This window comes from Octopus sinensis, linkage group LG5, assembly GCF_006345805.1.
Source record: "Octopus sinensis linkage group LG5, ASM634580v1, whole genome shotgun sequence".
NCBI classification, from domain to species: Eukaryota; Metazoa; Mollusca; class Cephalopoda; order Octopoda; family Octopodidae; genus Octopus; species Octopus sinensis.
In genome coordinates this window covers 33,118,028-33,133,027 of record NC_043001.1, presented here as the reverse complement: position 1 = coordinate 33,133,027, position 15,000 = coordinate 33,118,028, and the positions used below count along the sequence as shown (strand labels likewise).

The 15,000-nt window shown below is 35.2% G+C and overlaps 1 protein-coding gene across 2 annotated transcripts in view; it reads right to left on the bottom strand.

Annotated features, from left to right (window-relative positions):
- LOC115211706 (Down syndrome cell adhesion molecule) overlaps positions 1–15,000 on the bottom strand; it is a 292,593-nt gene that overhangs the window by 139,807 nt on the left and 137,786 nt on the right. The window lies entirely within an intron of this gene.

The window sequence follows — 15,000 nt, the reverse complement described above, 5'->3', positions numbered from 1 at the left end:
ATAGTATAATAGTATAACGATATCTACAAGTCAAAATATCATACGGTATATCGGGAGGGAGTGGAGGAAAACATTATTGCCAAAAGCTTGGGATCATGAACGATGAAGAACTAAATAGTTAAACATAAAATAATCCATATATGATAGATGATGCATGGATCTTGACACGTGGTTCATTATTGATGATAATACAAGGACTCAATACATGGATGCAATATGTTTGTTTAGTGGTTTGTTTGATTGGGGTTGACATGGGGTTAAGCGTCAATGTACGCGATACACGACTATATATACATAAGGAAAAGATAATATTCTTTTCTTATCTAGGCACAAGGTCTGAAGTCTTGGGGGACGGGGCCAGTCGATTAGATTGACCCCAGTACATAACTGATACTTACTTTATCGACCCCGAAAGAATGAAAGGCAAAGTCGACCTCGGCGGAATTTGAACTCAGAACGTAAAGATAGACGAAATACCGCAAGCATTTCGCCTGGTATGCTAACATTTCTTATCTCTTTATTGTCCACAAGGGGCTAAACATAGAGAGGACAAACAAGGACAGATGAAGGGATTAAGTCGATTACATCGACCCCAGTCCGTAACTCGCATTTAATTTATCGACCCTGAAAGGATGAAAGGCAAAGTCGACCTCGGCGGAATTTGAACTCAGAACGTAAAGACAGACAAAATACCTATTTTTTTACTACCCACAAGGAGCTAAACACAGAGGAGATAAACAAGGACAGACAGACGGATTAAGTCGATTATATCGACCTCGGTGCGTAACTGGTACTTAATTTATCGACCCCGAAAGGATGAAAGGCAAAGTCAACCTCGGCAGAATTTGAACTCAGAACGTAGTGGCAGACGAAATACCACTAAGCATTTCGCCCGGCGTGCTAACGATTCTGCTAGCTTGCCGCCTTAATATATCGATAAAGTGGCCATGAAGATTACTTTTCAGTTCGTATACTGCTTCTATCTCAAACTGAGATTTTCTAACGGACTAGTTTCCTAGTTACATTTCTAGTTACACAATCAGTGATTGTATGACACTGCATTTATTATATACTTCAAACGAGGTTAAACAAACATATATATACATATATATACATATATACGACGGGCTTGTTTCAGTTTCCGTCTACCAAATCTACTCACAAGGCTTTGGTCGGCTCGAGGCCATAGTAGAAGACACTTGCCCAAGGTGTCACGCAGTGGGACTGAACCCGGAACCATGTGGTTGGTAAGCAAGCTACTTACCACAAAGCCACTCCTGCGCCTACGTATATTGAAAAATAAGAATATTTGAGATGCACAAGTATAAGCTCATTTTCTTTTATACTACCAAAAAAACGGGTGTAGTTTTAATTCTAATTGTTTGCATTGCTATATTGTGTATAATAACATCAACTTTTAGCAGTTACCTCGACTGGACTGCCAGGATTTTAATGTCTTACGTAACAACTGTGATTGATAATCACATACCTAAACATTTCGACCGGATGCATCTCTATATATTTCTTGTATTCACATTCGCTTACTTTCTTCTCCAAAATGAACTCCAGGAAATTGATGAGAATTTTACCGAAGGGGAAATTCCTTGCCACCAGTTTTATCATCTTTGTTCATCTTGCAATCAATTTTTGTCATAGCTACCTAACAAGTGATAGATTCTACTCTAGTAGTGGGGGATAATCCTCATGTTGAACACGGCAATCCGAAGAGACGAAGCGTACAACTGATCTCGTCATGATTCGGACTCAGTAAGTAAAGAGCATTATTTCCAACCCTCTAAGGATGTTGCTAGCCTCCAGTATTTAATCACTTCTAGTTTTAGCTTAAAGTCAGCAATTTTGAGGTGGTGAACGTTAGTCGATACCGTAAGCTCTGTACTTGACTGATACTTTATTTCATCCTCGAAAGGGAAAAAAGGCAAAGTTAACTTTAGTGAGATTTGAACACAGAAGATAGCATTTCTGAATGCAACTATTTAGCGATTCTGTCAGGCGATGCCTATTAATATAGAGATCATAATAATTAAGGCGCGATATTTGGAGGAGGGATATGGTAAATATCAACTCAGTTCTTGACTAATACTTTATTTCATTGACTCCAAAAGGTTGAAAGCAATGTTGGCTTTAGTGGATGATGATAAAATTAATAACTTATAAGAATTCTTAATAACGATTTCGTTTATTAGAATAATATTCTCTTCGTTCAACAGAATAATTTTTTTATAGAGGAATTTTTGATTGCGGATAGTAGATTAAATACAATGACAGACTCAACGAACCTCGTACAAGAAGGTAAAAGGACCAAAAGGTTTCTTCCCTAGTCAAAAGTTCATAAGGCCGGTTTCCCGGATTCTGTAGCATAAACATAGCATAACCCCTGGATGAGACGCCGGTCCATTCCAGCGTTGCACATTTTCACTAGTTGTGTCAAATGGAGCAACGTGAAATGAAGTTCTTTACTCAAGAACACAACGCATCGCCCGATCCAGGAATCGAAACCATAACAACAAAACCACAGGCGTCCATAGTAATATCCCTTTCTGCTATAGGCAAAAAGCCTAAAACCTTGGGGGAGTGGAATTGTCGATTATATCGACCCCAGTGTTCCACTGGTACTTCTTTTACCGGACCCTAAAGGATGAAAATGAAAATCGACCTAAGCCGGATTTGAATTCAGAACGTATAGACGGACGAAATGCCGTTAAGCATTTTGTCCGACGTTTTAACGATTCTGCCAGCTCACCGTCTGCTCCTCCATAATATTATTAATAACAACTCCTTATAACAAAACGCTAATTGCAAGCGAGAATACTACATCCATACAATTTTCACAAGACTATTAACAGCATAACTGAAACTGTTCCCAAAAGAATAACACACTCAGGTTACATATCCTTGGAGAAATACAAGGCAAATAGATCTCAGTGGGATTTGAACAGAAAATAAAAGCAAATTAATATAACTAAATATAAGCTACTTAAATACAAAGAAATTGCTCTTCCTTGTAGTAGCAGCATTGTAATTGTTAGATGTTGATGGTGTTAACAAGAGTAACAATAAGCAACTTATATTGCCATTGAGGTAACCTTGAAATACAGTATGTAAACATATCTATTTGTGTAAAAACATTTAAAAAAACTAACATTTGAAAGTATATGTGTTGACTACGCTTGTGAGTGTTAGCGTGTGTGCATGTTTTATGCTTTTGTTTGAGCTTGTGTGCAAGTTTTATAGAAATCTTGTTTCAACTCGTGTTCGTATGTGTTTGTGTATATACTGCTGATTATTTTTCTATAGACATTTTTTGAATTGAATGAGTTTTTACTTCGTGTTTTTTTTTTTTTTTTTTTTTTTAGTTAACACCAAAATAAGGAATAAATAGATAATCCATAAATATATGTAAACGATTTTAGTTTTAGAAATATTGCATTTCTAAATCTCTCAGAGAGACTTATACAGTAGCAGCACGATAAAGAGCTGGTTTGTTGCCAACTTAATGTGGCAGTCCTAGGAAAGGGAAGAATGCTACTGCTATTTAGCCCCAGGAAACACCGTTTCCCGTTGGCTATGTGACACAAGCGTAATGTGTCCTTGTGTTTTCAAAGCTGAATAAGCATCGACAGCTAGTAAGCCAAGCTACTCAAGACTGGTGAAGAGCAAAGACTCTGAAACTAGTCTCTGATTGCTGGCTTTGCTGGGTGGAGGTGCTTATCTCCCCTGTTTGAAAACACAATAACACAGCACGCTTGTGTCACATAGCCAACTAGAAGCGGTGTTTCCTGGGGTTAAATAGCAGTAGCATTCTTCCCTTTTCTGGGACAGCCGCATTAAGTTGGCAACAAACCATCAGTTTTAGTTTTATAAAAATCAAGTGGTGTAAACCAATAGAAATTGAAAATAGTGATATCAAAATCTAGGGCGTACTGTTATTTCGCGAACTTAAATAGCTATATACGCACTATCACAATACTCCTATCCCAATACCCTGTGAGTAAAGGCATACCAAAAAAAGACGTTCTGCTTATACTAAAATTTCTTCTATTCATTCAGATGTAGTGTCTGCCTTGTAACTACATCACCCACTGCGCCCTTCAATTTTTTAAAATGGTATAGTGTGAGTTGTGTCCTTATGTTTTCAAAGGTGAATAAGCGTTGACAACAAGCAAACCAAGCTACTCCAGACTGATGAAGATCAATGACTCTGAAACTAATCTATAAATGTTGGCTTTGATGGGTGGAAGTGTTTATCTCCCTTGTTGGAAAACATAATGACACAGCACGCTTGTGTCACATAGCCAATTAGTATTTTTTTAAATGGTATAGTGTGAGTTGATGAAGATTTTGGTGCTATTTCTGGATGGTAGGCAGGTGTGTTTTCGTTGACACGAAGTGCTATAAGTGAGGTGTTCGGGTAGATACAGCAGTCGAGTACTAAGCTCCAAGGTTTCGAACTCAAAATCACTACAGGTTTTCCATTGTTTATTGATTAGTGAACTTAGTTATAAACACTTTAATATAACAACCGAGAATGTTCTCTGCAATAAATTTCCTCTAGGAACCCTTCGGGCTGTGATGTCATTCAAAATAAAAATTTAAACATTTCACCAAATCTTCTTTCGGTTTATCAGAGAGAAAAATAAGCTGTTAAAGGCGTAACATCTAAATTAATATCCAAAGAAGATTATTACGCTTTCAAAGTGAACACATGAACATTTTAATTGAGTTATTTAGCCACTTATGTTCCACTGGCATTCTCCTATCTTCAAATAACAAGTCTATGTATATTGAATTATTTGCATGTGGTTATACATGTTTGTTACAGTGCATTCATACTCAAGATTTGTGTGTGTGATTCTATGTCTTCGTTTGTGCGTATGTCTACAAATGTAGTGTATCTGTTTCGTTATTTTATGATAGAGTACAGATATGTCTAATATTAGAATAATTGCTTTTATTTTCAACTGAAATATAGTGATAGCGCTTTCACATACTCACAAAATACACTTACTTTCATGTAATGTATTCACTGACGAAAGAATAAGACATACAAACACGGACGTTCATAGGCAGACATATGTTAACATATACACGAACATGTGTACACAAAAGCAAAGCCATACATGATATTTACAAATGCATTCAAACACACGTGCAAACACCGACGCACACATTATAATGCTGTTAGTTGGTTCTTTTCCAACGAAGCCAACTATTTGTTGCCTTCAGTAACTCAGCGTGATCTAATTAGTGTAGTTACCAACTACTTAAAACAGAGAGGCAAAATTCCGTTTTACATCAATGTACATGACATGGCCTCAATATAGCTAGTTATGTTTCTAGAGGGAATTAGTTTTCCCCTACGCATAGAATATTCTCTATAAATTGGTTCCTTTGTTTCTATTATATAGAAACTATCATTTTAGTAATGCAAAAATATAGGTTGAAAATATAAAGGATGAACAAACTGCGATTCCATCTTGTGGTTGTACTACTCCAGGGAATTTCTGACTGAGTAGACTTATGATATAAAAAGGTTCCAGCCGTGACCATTTCGTTATTTTACCTCCATTCCTGTGAACACCGGACTAAATTATCTGCATTTTCTTTCTTTAAACGGCATCGAATGAGTCGAGGAAAATATAACTATGTGACACAAGCATGCCGTGTTCTTATGTTTTCAAACAGGGGAGATAAACACCTCCACCCAGCAAAGCCAGCTTCCAGAGACTAGTTTCAGAGTCTTTGCTCTTCACCAGTCTTGAGTAGCTTGGCTTGGTAGCTGTCGATGCTTATTCACCTTTGAAAACATAAGGACACAGTACGCTTGTGTCACATAGCCAACTAGAAACGGTGTTTTCTGGGGCTAAATAGCAGTAACATTCTTCCCTTTCCTGTGACTGCCACATTAGAAAAAAAAATGTCGAGCTCCGTTTGTCAGTGGATTTCGTTTCGTTTTCCTTATGGCCTTTGTGCCACAAGAAAAGGAATGTGTATCACTGTATTATCGGCTCTTTAAATTTTTGTGTGTTGCTTTTTTTTATATTAATTACTGACACAGATGCTAACAAAAGTTAACGGAAACTGATGCAAATAATGATGTGGAAATATGAAACTACACAATATTTTCCATGATTTGGAAATTCTTGTCATAGCTGCATAAAGGTCGAAAAATATAAAACTTGTTCGATCATAAACGGCTTCTAAAGATTTGTTGCTGGAAAATACCCGAAGCACATGCATTTCAGTGTGAAGTAGCATTAATAGAAGGAAAACCCTAAGTTGCCTTTCTCGCAGATAAAACTCCGCAACGAAGCCACAGTGCAGAGTATACTGACACCGACTAGGACGCGAGAAGAGCAACGCATACTCAGTTTCTACAGGCGACCTAACACACAGCAAGAATACAAGCACTTCAAATATCAGCCCTAACTTCTTGAAACATAACAGGCAGCAAATTCATTTAGAATTTTATCAAAGTCTCGTGAGTAAGAAAGGTTATATCACGCAAATAATTAGCGAAACGTTAATTATTTGACATTAGTGTACAATTTAATAAATGTTTCAATTATCTAAACTATGTAGAAATTATCAAGAGAGATTTAATATTCCCCAAATACGAAACACGCTTTTGAATGGAAAATGAAATGTTATTTCTTGCCAATATATATTTGAAGCAAGAAGAATGGAAATTTTGATATGTTAAATTGGTTAGTATAACCTAATATTGTTAGCAGAGAATTGTTAAAAACTGGTGAATAATAATGTTTCAGGAAATACTATGAATAAGTAGTATTCAAATTGCTTGCCTAGACTTTTGTCTACATATAAGAAGCAATCGGTATGCAAAATGATAAATACATTACTGTGGATAAAATAATTATATAATAGTAGATTATATAAAACAGAGAACGTCCCTTTAGAACCTGAGTGACGCTCCAGTTAAAATTTAGATTAGCGATTTATTTAGACTGGCGATATCTAGGATCAGTACGATTTACAAAATGGCCGAACTTCTAAGTTTAATTAAAGAGTAGGTAATTGGTAAAATTGTCAGAGCGTTGGGTACAATGCCTTGTAGGATTAATTATGATACTTTTCGTCCAGAACTCGTATTGCGCACGTCGACATTGTTTTCATCCGTCCTGTATAGTTAAATAAAATACAGGACAAGCTCGCTTCAACTCAAATTTGAGGCTTTGTGCCCATGGTTACACACATTTAGAAGAGAGTTGCTAAACGACAACTAGCATATTTTAGCAAATTTAAATTTCTACCGTAGAGGCAGTCTTACAAAGAAAAATCTCACTGCAGCTTATGAGAAAGAATTACACCCAAAGTAATGCTTGAACAAGTTCATCAGAAGAAGTGGAGTTTCAGATATTGCAAGCTCTGCCTGATTTGTGGGGTGGATAAGGTTGACATTCATTTCGAGTATTTAGATGAAATTCGACTTCTGAATTTCTGTACAACATAAATATCAGCACCAGATATATTATAGCTGTTTCTGCTTCATTAAAAAAATGAATTTTTTCAAGAATAATCAAATCCGTTTAAATATGTAATGATGCTTCATCAGAACGTCATATCTGCTTCAATATTTCAAGAAAAATATCAAGTGAAAATATTTGTAACTCCTAAAGCTTTTCGAAAATGTTTTTTAAGACCGAGCTTACTCATAAATTTGTAAATAATCTAACTGAAATTACCTAAATTCAAGTCTATGAATATTCAGTTCTACAACCGATTTTATTGCACAATACACACATTCATATATACTTATATATACACACATACACCTATAATTTATGTGTACATAAACACACACGTACGTATACACACATGCATATTCACATACACAAGTTTACTTATTCATCTATCTATCTATCTATCTATCTATATATATATATATATATACACATACATATACATACATATATATTTTTTCTTAAAATATGCATACATATACAATTCATACACACATGTATCTATTTTACACCTAGCTAAATTGCTTATATATATATATATATATATATATATATATATATATATATATATATTGATAAACGGTAAGATAACAAAAGAAAGAAAGAGACCTCAATATTATGTAAATAGAGGAAATTTATCTATACAATATGTTACATTACTCGGTAGTCAAGATAAAACTCTGAGTTTCAGATGCCGAAGTGGAAATCCACAACACCATCTCTTCGGTTATCTGGCTATTTGAAAACGTTATGAAAAAATACCGTTAAAAATGAAGGGAAATTACTCTGTTATAACTCTGCTTTGCCTGCGTACTTATACATCGCTCGCACTTTTCGTCATAAAAATTATATAAAAATACATAAAAATATATAAAAAATATATAAAATCTTGGGACATAACACAGAAAGCATGTTCTATCCGTTTTCTTTAGGGGACCAAAAACGTAACAGAAATTTAGTCACATGTGGGCATGATCCGAAAAGCTCTGTCCTTGTATTTAGACATGTGGTAGGGTCTAAGCTGCTTTTCCAGATAAGCCATCTCTCCATGTCGCATAAACCGCACCTTCCGCTGCCGTTAGTATAGGGCTTACATCTGGCCAAAATCTTCCATTGTATGTTATAATCGACACCTTTATCTCTTAAAGACCAAATATGATTGGATAATTGTGTCGCTTTTCTTTTGTTCCAGTGCCTAAAGCTCAAAGTGTGGTTATTGAACCTGGCCTTGAAATTACCCTCTGTCAGGCCCACGTATTTCTTCGTCGAAACGGTGTCTTTGGGGGTTATAGAGTTTACGGTAGCTTCATATATGATGGTCTTGGACATGCAAGCTCCATTTAGCGGGCACAATTCTTTATTCCTGCATGAACAGGTGTTTTCTTCTTGTGTTTTTTGTATGTTATGATTGATTATGTTTTTAAAATTGGTAGTTGAACTAAAACTAATTTTTGAGATGGAAGGCTTTCTTTTTTGACACAGAAGCGAACACCAAGGAAAACATTTGCTATCGGATAAAATCCAAAAAATTCCCTCCTAGGATTAAAGGCTTGGAAGATTTCGAAGCGGACCTGCTGAAGATCATGAGCAAAATAAAGTTTCGTAAGTCTTTTAACAATTTCCAACATAAATTGAAAAAAGATATTGATCATATAAAAAGCTCCAAGAAAAAAGCACTTTTTTCGGATAAAACCAAGAACTTATACCTGGTAGATAACAGCAAATACACACAACTCTTACACAACAGCATCATTAATAATTATACTAAGGCTAGGGCACAGACATATAACGAAATTAATAAAGAAGCTAGCGTCATCGCCGCTAAACTTAAATTAGATAAAAAATAGAAACCCTCCCCCAAAAAGAGGCCTTTATTACTATTAAAGACCACAAAGAAAACTTCCTTTCCAACCCTAAATGTAGGCTTATCAACCCAGCCAAGTCAGAACTAGGGATTATTAGCAAAGAAATTTTAGATAAAATAAATACGAAAATTAAGACCGATACTAGGCTAGTGCAATGGTCCAATAGTATAGAAGTCGTAGACTGGTTTAAAGCTATTAAGAATAAGAAAAAAGCGAGGTTTACACAATTCGATATTGTTGATTTTTATGCCTCTATCTCTAAAGAACTGCTAGATAAAGCCCTAATCTTCGCTAGTGACTTCATAGAAATTAGTACCAATGATAAGGATATAATCTTCCATGCTAGAAAGACATTACTTTTCAGTGAGAATGCAAAGTGGGTAAAAAACACCGACACGGAGGGCGCTTTCGATGTGAGCATGGGTTCATATGATGGGGCAGGCATCTGTGATCTAATTGGACTCTTTCTCCTAGATACCTTCGGTAAGACATTCCCTAACGTACATTTCGCCATCTACAAAGATGATGCCCTCGCCTTAACAGCTAATACAAATGGACCAGCACAAGATCGTTTTAGGAAGGATATTATCCAGTTAATGAAACACTTCGGACTTAGTATAACTATAGACACTAACCTGACGGTTGTCAATTTCTTAGACGTTTCCTTAGATCTTAATAATAATATTTATAAGCCTTATAGGAAGCCCAATGATAGACTAAGTTATATTAATGTAGGTTCATGCCATCCCCCTATAGTATTCAAAAATTTAGTTTAAAATATTAGTAAGAGGATTTCTAGCCTCTCATCTAATGAGGACATCTTCAATAGCGTTGCCCCAGTTTTTAATAAAGCTTTAAAAGATAGTGGTTTTAGCGAAAAAATAAAAATACACCTATCACCAGCCCAACAATAAGGAAAAGGAATAATAGAAATAGGAAGGTCATCTGGTTTACGCCCCCTTACTCACCCGAGGTGGCCTTCAATATAGGTAAATATTTCCTAGCACTGATAGATAGACATTTTCCAGTTAACCATGCTTATAGGAAACTCTTCAATAGACACAATTTAAAAATTAGTTTTAGTTCAACTACCAATTTTAAAAACATAATCAATCATAACATACAAAAAACACAAGAAGAAAACAGCTGTTCATGCAGGAATAAAGAATTGTGCCCGCTAAATGGAGCTTGCATGTCCAAGACCATCATATATGAAGCTACCGTAAACTCTATAACCACTAAAGACACCGTTTCGACGAAGAAATACGTGGGCCTGACAGAGGGTAATTTCAAGGCCAGGTTCAATAACCACACTTTGAGCTTTAGGCACTGGAACAAAAGAAAAGCGACACAATTATCCAATCATATTTGGTCTTTAAGAGATAAAGGTGTCGATTATAACATACAATGGAAGATTTTGGCCAGATGTAAGCCCTATACTAACGGCAGCGGAAGGTGCGGTTTATGCGACATGGAGAGATGGCTTATCTGGAAAAGCAGCTTAGACCCTACCACATGTCTAAATACAAGGACAGAGCTTTTCGGATCATGCCCACATGTGACTAAATTTCTGTTACGTTTTTGGTCCCCTAAAGAAAACGGATAGAACATGCTTTCTGTGTTATGTCCCAAGATTTTATATATTTTTATATATTTTTATGTATTTTTATATAATTTTTATGACGAAAAATGCGAGCGATGTATAAGTACGCAGGCAAAGCAGAGTTATAACAGAGTAATTTCCCTTCATTTTTAACGGTATTTTTTCATAACGTTTTCAAATAGCCAGATAACCGAAGAGATGGTGTTGTGGATTTCCACTTCGGCATCTGAAACTCAGAGTTTTATCTTGACTACCGAGTAATGTAACATATTGTATAGATATATATATATATATATATAAAACAATGTGTGTGTGTATGTGTGTCTATGTGTATGTGTATATATAACCTTACTGAGCATGTATCTTCTTTTATATAGACTGGAAAAATGATTTCTTAAAAAAAACCAAACAAGTAACCTAAATTTATTTTTAATGTAGCCCTACATAATATATACACCATGCAAGCCTATCAAAAGAAAAAAAAAATTAGATATTCATAAAGAAAATTGTTTGAAAAGTCTTCCTTTAAAATATGTGATTTCCACCCCCTCACACACGATGAATGTGGAGATCTCTATTTAAGAAAAATAGACAGTGAATTGTGGGAGAGGAAATCAAGGATTGAAACAAGCAGAGGAAGATCAGCCAATACACTAACATTCCGTGAAGAAGTTCACGAATAATAAATATTCGAAGATGACTTATTGAAAAGGTAATGTATGTTATTGATGTTGCTCCATATCGATCGTTTGTGAACTAAACTGCAGTTGAATTTTAAGCTACTGACGAATTTACGATGAAATATTTAACCCTTCTCTTTCACGCATGTTTTCTCCGCACACACACTTTTATAGCTGTGCGCAGTCCCTTTTCTTTTTGCTCAATAGCTGCCTCATTTCTCTTCTTTCTCCTCATCCACTCTTCCAACATTGAAACACAAACCTGCAACGTCTATTATCCACATGATTCAGTTTTAAAAAAAGCGTTAAAATTCTGTAAGCACTATATACACTCAAAGAAAGCATGAATAAAAATCAGAATAACCAGCAATATAAAATACTAATAACGTTATAATTAAGCTTCTGATATAAACGGAAAAAATGAATATATTACTCTAAAACATGGATTATTTAGTGGGCTCAAACAACATTGCATCTATCGTGAAGAAGCTTCTTTCTGTTCCGGTTAAAAGTTATTATAAAGTAGTAAAAATTAGTAACCAAATTTGGGGTTATGTTTCAGCTCTCATACCATAAAGTGTATAGTTCAAACGGAAACCAACAAATAAAATAAAGAATACTAATATTTTGTCGAGGGAATATGGGCTGTTAAGAAATGAGTGACTACCAATGTAATTGGAAACGTTTATATTTAATCTATCACATACAAAAATAGAGAAATAACGTTTATCAAAACATCAGATACTGCAATAAATCGTTTCTTCAGACTGAAGAATATTGCCTAGATAAATTGATACGTTATTTCCGTTAATGTTGGCCGCATAAAATAGACTTATTTACTGACGAAATTTTAGTAATATGGTGAGATAATTTAAACGTTCTGTTTGATGAGTAAAGATTCTGTTAGTTTGAGCATTTTGTTTAAATTATCAGAGTGTATACTTATCAATTAGTTGATAGGGTTCAAAATCCTTTTATCTATATATTCACACCATTTAAATCCCGCTGGTGTGATAGTAAATTTGAAATCGATGAAGGCTCGAAATAAAAGTAAAGAAACCCAAGAGGAATTACTGTTACGATACTTGTCAGGAAAAACAACAATTACAACTGCAGCCCAAACATCATCATCCTCAACATCATCATCAGGCGGAATACTACCTTCCAATATCACCACAGCTAGCTCCACCATCAATACCACAATCATTATCATCAAAGATAATGTAATATACAATATCATATTCCGTTTTACTCTAAATTGTTCTAGGCTTTATACTGACTAAAAGAACACTAAACATTATATTGCAATCAAAAAAAAAAAGAACAAATAAACAAACAGAAATTTATATTCACCGTTTGTATGTGACACCTTAATGACTACCTTGTGGCTCATGCATCTGGATTTGAAAAACAACTGCAAGGTTACTAGTTAATGATGGAGTGATGGCTCCGAAAGAGATTAAGTGTCTAACGTCATCGCATGTTGCTCCATAATTAGAAAAACATAGTGTTTACTAAGCAGTCAATCTAAAAAGACAGCTCGTTAATGGATGCCGAACTGGAAAGGATTTATGGCAAATATAAAACCTTTGGAGAAGTGAAAATTGATTCGACAGTTTGCCATTTTGATGCGATATAAATGGAGATATGTACACATTAAACGGTCGCGAATACCATTCCTAGTATTATATTCACTTTTTAATATCGCCGTAGCAGAAGCAGGGAATTGATATAATCAGAAGAGGGACGGAATAAATGACTAGTGTTAATTAATTTGACGAGTTCAAATTGCATTAAGTTCACATTTGCTTTGCATCGTTCTAGGGTCGATTAAATATGTAATAATCAAATACTGAGGTTGGGAGTAATCAGTTATACCCTATACTCAAAATGTGTGGTATAGCCCCTGTGTTATAAATTTATATTACAGCAAAGACCGACAAAATTAAGGGAGCACTTTAACGGTATTTTGTTACGTCCTCTTCACGTTTAACATTTCTTCTGATGCAGCACGGAATTTTGTCAGTGAACAGGTCGCGGTCTCAAAGCGACGAAAATATTTTGACAAATTAAATTTATATGTTGAAGTGAATCTAACGGTTTTTGTGTGTGTGTTTCTTAAATGGCTTATAAACACCTTCCACGCTGCAATTGTTTTCGTTCCAACACACGATCTCAGATTAAGTCACTTGCTATGCAAGTACATCTCCGTAATTTTATTTTTTTGATATCGATAAAATAAGTACCAATCAGATACTGGATATCATTACTCGATATTTATCTATCGTGATAACTTTGTTGCGTTATGCAAATGTTAGAAACAAATATTAACTAATTAGTAAAGAAACGAAATAGCTTAATAGATTCGATCCAGTAACGTTAAGCTCAAATCATCTGCATATGACATGAAGATGCTTATATTGTGGACATGCCATCTCAGTATATAGGACTTAAAGGGAAGCCTGAGGGGTTAAGAAGTTTGGACAGGAATATTTCACCATAGTTTATTATCGACCCAACTCCTGAATCTCAGAGTTATACACAATAAAGGAAATGAGTGTTATGTCTCATTTGATTGGGGCAAACATATGATAACAAACGCGACTGAAAATAATACCTCCGCCTTCGCTAAGGCGGAGGTAATAATAATGATTTCAAATTTTGGCACAAAGTCAGCAGTTTCAGGTAAAATGGTAGGTCGATTACATCGATTCCAGTCTTCAACTTATACTTATTTTATAGACCCCTAAAGGATGAAAGGCAAGGTGAACGTCAGTGGAATTTGAACTCAGAACATAAAGACAGACGAAGTGATGTTAATCATTTTGCTCGAATTCTTTCTACAATAAACTCAAAATGTGAAATGTGAAGGAGAGAGACAAATCAGTTACGTCTTATCCCGGTATTTTACTTGCACTTTATTTTATCGACCCTGGAAGGACGAAAGGCAAAGTTGACCTCGGTAGGATGTGAACTCAGAGCTTAAGACAGAAGAGATAACTCTAAGCATTTTTTCCTGTAAGCTTACGATTCTGATAACTTGCTGCATTTTAATAATAAAGTGATTCATTAAAATTTAGCACAAGGCCAGTAAGCTTCTGGAGTACCATAGTTTTTGAGTTGTGCTGTCCCTTAAGGATGAATGTCTAAGTTGACCTTGGCGATATTTGAACTCAGGACACAGAGCAGCAAAAAAATGCTGCTCAGCATTTTGTCCGCCAGGCTAGTGATTCTGCCAGCTTGTCGCCTTTTAATTATAATAGTAAGTTTCAAATTTTGGCACAATGCCAGCAATTTCGTGGTAGGGATAACTCGATTACATCGACCTCAGTGTTTAACTGGTACTTATT